Source organism: Chiroxiphia lanceolata, chromosome 5 (genome assembly GCF_009829145.1).
Source record: "Chiroxiphia lanceolata isolate bChiLan1 chromosome 5, bChiLan1.pri, whole genome shotgun sequence".
NCBI classification, from domain to species: domain Eukaryota; kingdom Metazoa; phylum Chordata; class Aves; order Passeriformes; family Pipridae; genus Chiroxiphia; species Chiroxiphia lanceolata.
The window spans coordinates 41,738,542-41,748,850 of record NC_045641.1 but is presented as its reverse complement, the minus strand read 5'-3'; positions in this window follow the sequence as shown (position 1 = coordinate 41,748,850).

Here is a 10,309-nt window from a genome sequence, read left to right as displayed (position 1 = left end):
TAGTAAACATTTGAAGAAACTTTGTTGTGTTGCTGTTTCTTCCTCTACTTTCACTTGACAGTGCGAACTGAGTGGACAATGAACTCTAGATGAAGGCAGAGCTGATTCAGCCAGATTTAAGCCAAAGCAAATCTCCCTGTCAACAACTTTAAAACCACCTTTACTTTACTTTAATCTTTACCTAGTCACAGTTCCTTTACATGGAAGCACAAGAACAAACTTACACTCACAGATTCATCAATTCTAAGAGCTATGGCCATGTGGTAAAAACTATCCTCTAATATGAATGCCAATTGCAACTCCAGTATACTGTCCAAAGAAGTTGTGGAGTCTCCATACTAGACATATTTAAAAACATACTATATACAGCTCTGAGCAACCAGCTCTTGTTGCACCTGTTCTGTGCAGGGTCATTGAACTAGATGTTCTACAGGTATTCCTTTGACCCTCAGCTGTTCCAGGATTCTATGATATCCCACATTTCGTAGACTTCACAGGTGCATGAATTTTTGAGCGGGATAATATTGATGCTGCACAGTTTCAAGGAAAATGGAGTAGCACATTTATTTAAGTCACCAAAAATCATCAAAATCCTATGGATTGCAAATTTTTGCTTTTGACTCAGGATCTTTCAAGATTCAATGGTTCCTGAAGGTGAAGCGATTTTAAAAAAATGGCCTTTAGCACATTTATTTCACAATGAAAATGTCAAATAGGTACAAGGAATGTTTTTCCATGTTCTATTCAGCAAACTGCATTGCCAGTGTAGCTAATAAATGAAAGACATTGGTGACTCTAAGTCAGACAAAGGGAAGAAAAGAGAGAAAAAATTATCAGAAAACAATGACTGAAATGCTAAATAGCAACCATTGACTCTTTTTGGTTTGGATTTTTTTTTCCTTAAAAGATCATTTTCAGTAAATGTAGAATGGAAATAATAAAGATAGCAGCAGTCCAAGATTCTCTGGAATGCTCTTTTCATGTGCATCAATCAAGACTTCAGACATCAACACTTCCTTTTCTCTCTAATATTCATGAATCTGTTTTCAGTTTTCAAAAACTGTATATCATGGAGTTACAAGACCTGACCAATTAAACCTTACATTTTCTTCAACTGGAGTGTCTGAAAGTATTACTATGTGCATTGGTTACTCATACTATGTTAACAAGCTCTGTAGAGACATCCATAAAGAAGTACAATGATAAAAATAAACAAATTTGTGAACTTTACATGATTGCTTTACATTCTAAAACTAACTGCATTTTTGAGATCCTATTATGCTACTTGAGCTTAAATTCACATATCCTTCAAAGAAACTAGCAACCAGGTATATAAGCTATTTCAGCTGGAAAAAAAAAAAGACTTTTAACATACACGTGAATTAAAAGTAATGATCTGTGCAACTTTCAAGAGTGGCTATAACCCCAAAGTGATTATTCTTTTTATGTTTATTATTACTCAGGTAAATAATTTATTAATTTTTACCGAACATTTTTTATAATAATTTTGACCTATTTTTATTTTTAGGATATATTTGCTACTTAAAGAATAATTTAATTTTTCAGGCAAGATATACATTTCTGAGGCTAACAAAAATAATATCTTCCAAATTTGGGGACCAAAGTTTGCCTCTAATAATTTCCTGTAGGTTTATTAAAGCTAGTGCCCATTTCATAAAAGTAATACCAAAGACATAAGTCAAAAGTAACATGCATTACTACCTTCTGATCATCATGCTATTAACATTCCAGAAGATTACATCAGGTAACAATGTGCCTTCTTCATACTCAGATCCTTAATTTTTAACCTCATGTTCCATCCTTTTTTACCTCCTTGACACATAAAATATTTGTTTACATTCTCTTTCTTTATTCACATCCTCATGCATCCCCATTTTCTCTCGAATACACATACAGGCATGTACAAGCACACAAGCAAACTGCATCCTGAACCCACTGATTTTCCAAATTCTGTTGTATTTCCACACCTACACATACCACCACACATCTGCAGTTTCTCCAGATTTACCATGAGCTCAATTTATTTTAGTCAAAAGAAAGGAGAAGGAAAAGGGCATGAATAGTAGTACAAGTCTAACCACTTTACAAATACACTGACATGGAATTACTTATTCTATCTATGTCCATGATAACTTTCATTCAACATGACGTTTTTCAGTAAATAATAAAGAAATTAATAATTTTTTACTGCTTTAAAAAGTATCATCAGTAGATACAAAAGTTTATAAATAATTAAATCCTTTAGTATTCAGTATACTTGCACCAATCATGGTTTTAGTGAGAATGTAAAATAACATGTAATTCCATAATAATTTCCGCATACTACAACATTGGCAGCTGTCCAGAATACTGCTTTTCTTCGGAGAAGGGAAAGGGAAAGGGAAAGGGAAAGGGAAAGGGAAAGGGAAAGGGAAAGGGAAAGGGAAAGGGAAAGGGTTTATACTTCAAGATCCCTCCCAGGACAGTGTCTGGTAGACATGTAAAAACTGAGCAAATAGCAGTGACACGCTATGTGGGGCAGTTGGGGTTTTGAACTTATTTGATACCCATCTTTGGACAGACAGTATTATGGATAAGCTGGTAAATGAATCTGGAGTAATGCCTAGTACATTATATCATCAATCTGAACTGAAACAAAACAAAACAAGGAAAGGGAAAAAACACAACTCCAAAACAAAGAGGAAAATGGAAAAAAAAAAAAAGAAAAAAAGAGAAAAGAAAGAAAAATAAATATACAAGCTCTAATAAAAATGATGGAGTGGACATTTCTGTTTTGAAACAGAGGAAGCAAGGAAAACAGAAATATTCAGAAACTTCAGCAGGCAAAAGCAGAAATATTTAGAGAAGGGGTCTGAGAAAAAAACCAAATACAAACTTGAAAATATAGTCTTAGGTAAACAAAAGTATTAAATCTACTACAGAAAAGGCATAAAGGAGAAGAGATAAAGATCTATAATGACTTTCCCAAGAACAAAGAATGTATAAAAATAAAATGTGCTCTTTCCTTGTATTAGAAAATATTCCTTATTTGCTTAAAGAAGCCATTTTATTTCCTTATTTAATATTATCTCATGGGTTTGAACTCAATCATGTTTCAAGGCCCACTGAAATCAACTGTCTTTTCTAATCTTTAGATGTAAACTTCATTTCTGTCTACTTATAGTACATTTGTCTCATTTTTCTTTATTACGGATAGCATGACTACACTTATGAAAAAGGAAGCTTTGTGTCCATACATTTTTATCAACAGAGTATATAAATGTAGTGGGTACTAAACACAGAGAAATAGATATGCTAGACTATTTCAGGCTTCTAGCCTTTCAGCTTAGCAACCCAGTATTTTCAATAGTGGTATATCCCCAAAAGAATTTTTTTTTTTTTAATTTACATTGAAGAGAAGCATTAAATTCAACACAGAATTTACCTTTATGTTTACTGGGTTTTAAAGTTACTTGGATACTTCAGCTTCTCAGTGAACTTGACCTATATTTCATGATTTCTGTCCTTTTAAAATGCTCAGTACAAGTGATCCCATAGCAATTACCACTAAACACCCAACAATTGAAGCCCAGAATAATTGGAACATTTCATAATTTGAAAATATTTTTTCTCATATTGCAAAAGCTTTATCACTAATAAAATTAATTTTTATTTGTGATGTACAACACATCACTAATTTCAGCTGATATCAGTTTGTGTCCAAAAATCAATTTTCAAATCTGTTTTCACATGCTTGCTGTGGTGTTTGATAAACAGATATGAATACAATGGAATACAAAGTTTCACAACATGCATATTATGAGCCAATATCTATAATTAGCAATAATTATGAGATAGTATTCCTACAGGACTCACTGAGTTTTGCTAGAGAAGTACAAAAGAGGGAAAACTGCTTTTTAGTGTTCTACAAGGTAAAAAAATAACCAACACCAAACCGTAAAAAAAAAACCCAACACCAAACCATAAAAAAACCCCAACACAAACAAACAAACAAAATCCCACAAAAAATATCTGAAGGTAGAAGGGTGACTACAGTATGTATGTAATAAAATAAGACAAAACTAAGATATTTGGTTCCCATGTGTATTAAAATAAAGGTAGATCTCAGAAGTTCCAAATAATTAATTGAAAACATGAAGCACCATCTGTTTCTTATCCTTTATAAGCAGCAGAGAAAAGACATGTGCACTGTGTTACACACAGAAACAGTTTCTATAAGAATATTTTGCTTCTTCAGAATCTGGGCCACCCCAAAATCCATTGCTCCACAATGTCTGAGCAATACCAGTAGAGCACACCAGTGTTTTAAAGGAACCTGCCTGACTATAAATTAGGGTTTCTTTCTAGTAGTAATGTACCAGACAAAAAGAATATTCTTCTTCTGTTCCTTCAGTGCAGACTTTGAGTCCACACATGTTGGAATGAAAGAAATAACCCATTCACCTATCCTCAAAAGCAATTGGGCATGAAAGAATGGATAATATGAATCTTGGATTCAGTTCACAGTTGCAGAGCCAATAGGAAGGAGTTGGAGTGATGCTCATTTATTCATTGTATAATAAAGCAATAAATGACTACCTATTTGGAGGCAACAGATGCAGGAGTTAAAAGGGGAATGATTAGCATAGCTGAACCCCAAGTACTCCAAATAATGTTATGTCTTTGGATGGTCCCTAAACTTTCTATATCATCATCTTTATGACATTTTTATGCACACACTAACCTAGTCTTACAGATAGACTTAACAGAGAGACACTAGTATTTAATTCTTGTAATGAAGCAATTTAGCCCACAATATTGCTCATTATTATATTTTGTATCACAAGATAGATGAGATGTTCTTTGGCAGTTTACTGCAAAATATCTAAATATACTCTCTCTGACTGTAATTTTTATTTTCTCTTTTCAAATTACTTTAATATTCTTGACTTTTGTCCCAAATTCAATAGCTGTGGGGATTATTTCCATGTTTGCATTACAAAATGTAACTAAATTCCACCCTAATTTTTCATTTTTCTTTATATTCATTTCAACACTACTGTGTGGTTCATCAGCTCTCTGTTTTTTACATCTGCCATTATTCATTTGACACTTAACCCTGAAACCTGTCTCACAAAGCTATTTTATTCTCACAGTATTGGAAAAAAATATAGCTGATTTATTTTTTTTATTAATTATTCATTTAACTTGACATTGATTTAGACTGCATTTTGAGTTCTGAATAAATATTTTATTTTCCATCTTTATTATGGGAAAAATATCTACTACTTTGACATTTGATTTTGACTGCAAGAAAATATTAAAGGGTTACTGCTGCTATAATTTTCATTACAGTTTTGCTACTATTGCCTGCATAACTATATAACACTACCTATATTTCCAATCAGAATTTTTCTGATTCTCAGAAGGAAGAATAAAGACAAAAATCTTAAGATTCTTAAGTCTTTAAGAAAATACTGTATTATTTTCTCTGTACTTGAATATGGGGAGAGACTCCCTTAAACTTTCTATAAGGAGAAATATTACCAAGGATTCTACCTTAGGAGAGGATCTAACCATTCCAGACATGATCTAACAAATAAATTCTGTCAATTCCTGCATGGAAAAAATGAAAGAATTATCCATGAAGTAGCAATTAAACAAGAAGTAATATTACTATAAACATAAAGCAATAATTAGTACACATACTTTTTCAGGAATTTTTTGCATGCTGTCGGTTTATGGCTTCACAGTCTTTCACTAAGTGTGTCTATTTCTGAAGGTTTTTCGATAAAGCAGACACATAGATAAATATTGCAAATATTCATTGAATCATTCACTTTCAGATTTTTATAGCCTGAGCTTAGTTATCAAGAAGTTTGTCACATAGTTACTAATTCACACCTCCAAGGTAACAATGGAGAAATACAGTGACAAATCTATTTTTGATTTTTCTAATACAATTTTGATAAATTAAGAAAATAGCTGACTAAAATCTACAATCTATTTTTTTTAAACAAAGGCCCAAAGAAGAAATATAAAGACATTATGAATTTATTTTTATCAGATGTTGTTTGTGTTTTACCAGAAAAACTTGCGAAGGTGCAGTTCATTTGAATTCTCAGATTCTTCTTTGGTAGGCAGGCATCGTCATCAGATTGTAGAGAAGTGGTCATTCTGGATGCCACCTACTGCCCGTGCAAAACTTAAAGAATGATTAAAGTTAGTAATTATTTTTCTCTTAGTATCTACATGAAGTTTCCAAGGGAAATAGAAGAAAGCAAAGAATATGAAAGGAAGAAATTTACCCTAAATTTTAGTTTTTCTTTAGATTCATTCCATTTTCAAAAGTGTAAATATATTGAACTGCAGCAGAGTAGCTCACTCTGTGTATTGAATGCACAACCTCTTACGAGAGGCAGTAGACATTTTAGAGGTTGGTGTTGTGGTGAGGTCTGCCTTAAATATTTAGTATTTTCCTCATCCAAGTCTATTCAGTTCTTTAAGAATTTTATACTTCACAGTTTACAGCATTTCTACTTTACTTTTTTCCACTTAGGTCTACTTAGGAGGCTCAGGCATTCCTATGATGTTGTGATTCTTTATTGTCAACACAAAGCCTAGCTCGCAGATTCAGATATTTCCTGTTTATTCCCATTTGTTCTACTTTTATTCCCATTCTAAGTCCAGCTTTATCCTCATTTATATTTTTCAACCTCTGCACAGGCAAAAAACATTTTGCAAAACCATTTTAAGGGAAGCTCATTTGTCTTGGAAGTAAATAAATCACTTCCCTTTGTCAGCTGTCAGATAAGATATTATAACCTAAGTCTTTAGCTCTATTTAGCAAGTGTACTTAGAAGACTGACTATTTCTGTGGGAAAGTAATCCTGAACAGGGAATTACATTTTACCAGTAGATAGTTAATTCATCTGGAATCCTCACTGACAATCTTCAGAGTACGACCCTCTCATCTGAAAAACCACATCTACTTAAATGCAATAACTCATCTACTATTTTAGTCTCAAATACAAAAATTAGGACTGTGAAGATGGTTTGCATTCTCAAATTATTCAGATGATTTTAAAACAGTACCCCAAAGTTTTCATTTAACTTTTCAAAACTGCATACTGCTTTGTGGGCATCACCTTTATTTATTTATTCATTTTTATTTTTTTTTATTTTTTATTTTTTATTTTTAATAAAGAAATAGTTCCCAGGAAGACATTCTGAAATCAGATACTTGTTTTGGCCAGGAAAGTAAAGAGAAAGAGACAGGAAAGCAAAATTGTAAAGTAAAATTGTTACTGATATTTGTATGGACTATGTAATCTGCAATGTCCCTATGTATATTTTCATGTATACATATGAGCACTAAAGTAAATCTGGAGTCTGTGCATATGTTTTGTCATTATGTACCATATAAAAAGGGACAAATTTATCTGAGCACATAAAATGAATGACATCTCCCACATAAAAGTCTCAGAGAAAATGCTGGCAATTATCTATATAACAATCTTTCTTTTTTTTCCCCACCACAAAGGAAGCCCTATGTCACCCAACCATCTCATTCCTTTTAACCCAATTTCATTGTAGGAAATCAACTCCGTTTTTGCAGTACACCTGAAAGAATGGGCCATCTAGTGATTTGATAGAAAAAGTTAGTGAAAGTTTCTTCAGTTCATAAAATAATACTTTTATGATTTCATTGAAGTTACCTCATAAATATAATGATAAACAGGAGGGCTTACTGTTTTTCTAGTGGGAATAACTTTTAACAAAAGTATAATTTCCCTTGTGGCTTTGCTGCGCCACATGTTTTCTTTTTATGAATATTTTTAGCAGGCTGAAAAATTGACTGAATATCTTTTACTCTCAGACAGCTAAGATATGCTATTACTACACAGCTCTTGAGAGTTCTTTACAGTACAGCTAAAGTGATTGTAAGCATGGTGTTAATTTTGAATGATAGCTTTATTTATTTTACTACTGCCTGTCAGGACGAGATTGTGGTTTCTTTTCACCTCCTTACAAAGAAACAAGGGCTTAAAGCAAAATCCAGATATTTATGTTAAAATATTTAATAGCAATTATTAAGCCCAAGTAGAGGAAAGAATTGGCAGAAGTAGCTAAGGTGGGGTTTTTTGTATCATATATTTATTTGGATCATATATTGAGTCTTTTTAGAATTCTCACATGAAGATCTACTACCTCACAATTTTAGTCAAGTTTTGTTCAAATGTATATTAATAATACCTTCTTGCAAACTGTTTGTATGCCTTGTATTTATTCATTAATAGAATGACTGTTAACGATACTGTCAGACAACTACTAACATCAAAACTCAAGTTTTTGCCTTCTGGTCAAGTAGCCTCTGAAATCTATGATCCACTGCAATCTTATTCTGGATAGAAGCATATGGTGCACTATCATTAACATATATCTACAGATATATTGTAGATGTATACAGCAATAGAGAACTACATTTTAATGCTGTATGAATTCAAAATGAAATGTCACCACCTCACAACCAAAGCAGATTTTACAGTATACTATTCTTTGACAAGTTCGAATTTTTCAATTCAAGTAGGTACAAAAACCAAGTGTTGGAATAGCTGAATTTCCCCATGGAACAGTAATTTGGATTTTACTCAGCACCACTTAATGTTACCTCAATAATCTTCCTTTCTGTCTGTTGGACTGGTTTGGCTACATTGCCAATGGGAAAGCATCCTCATTTATGAGGTGGGAAAGCAACCTCTGCAGAGCTATTACTTCCCTTTCCATAATGGTGTGAAGAGAGTAGGCTGAGCCTTGATATTAATTCTTTCCCCAAGAATGTAACTGCACTAACACAGTGGCACCTGGCCATATAATTGCATGAAGTATATGTATTGGTCTATTCTAGCTAGAGGTGATGGCAGAAGGTAGACTGTGGCTGAGTTACAATCTGCACCTGGGGCACTGCATAAAACAAAAAATCATGTGCTGTTTACTCTTTCTATGTGCCATTGGCAAAGTATTTCTACAAAGTCACAGTTTTGTTATTAGCTGTAGCCACTGCAAAGACTGTGGTCTAACAGTATATCAAGTGAATCATTGTTTGACTAGGATAACAGTGTCATTAATGTCAATAAAATTATCATTGTACCCTAGGACAGAAAATAAATACATTTTCTTATTGAAATGTGATCTCTCTGCAGAGAAAATCAAATTCAAATCATCTCCATTTCCAGAAAAATTCAGATCTACTGTATTTCTGTGTATAAATTTTAGTAATAAATTTTTGTTCCTTAGAAGGTCTATAGATATTATTTATTATTTATTGTTTCTAAAAATAATTTTAAGAAAAATTAAATTATTCTCTAAATATTTGCTTCAGCATGCACTGGCTTGGTGTCTGCAAAGTAATGCAAGCCAATACATTTGTATTGCACATTTCTGTATCATATCATTTAACATCTCTCATGTTCAAGATGAAAATTAGGAAATAGTTTTTTGATACTCACCGTATGTTGCCTTTAAGGGGAAATCTAAGACATCAGTTCATAAGCATAAGAGTGTTTTCTTCTCTGTGAAATTTCACTGACGTTAGCAGGACTGTCCCAGAACAGTTCTGCTGTTCAGATCATGGATTCTGTATTCCAGCCTCTTTATTACCCGTATGACTGTGTATGTAGTATTGAAACATAATTAGCTAAGACAATATATTTCTAAGCAAATTCAACTTTAAAAAGTTTTATATTCACAAAAACCTTTGTCTTATCCATCCAGTTAATTGTGTTTTAAAATTATTTGCTAACCTGTGAATGGATCAAAATTAATCTTCTCTTGTTATCTTGCTAATTAACTGAAGAGGCACATATGCCAACTATGGTTAGGTACAGCCATATGTAAGCTCATAAAACAGTCATCATTCCTCTTTCCCTGCTTTCTAAAAGAAAGGTGAGAGTCACAGCAAACAGCATACCATTTAATGAGAACCAAAAAACTGAACTTCTACCTATTGTGTCTAACTGTAGAAATAAGAGTTAATGATAGTAATCTTTGCACCACGATTCAGTGTTTTCAAGTACTTCAGGTTCATTCACATTTCAGATGATCTACGACATGGTAATGCTATACAAAAATAAGAACAATTAGGTCTTTTAGGAGATGATATAAAAAAGAACAATGGAAAGAATTTGTACCATGGATTATTGTATTTATAAAAAAAGGAGTCTCGTGGATTGGCAATAGTGTAACAAAAGATTGAACTCAGTCAATAGTAACTATTACTAAATGTCTGCCAAATTAATTTCAATCTATA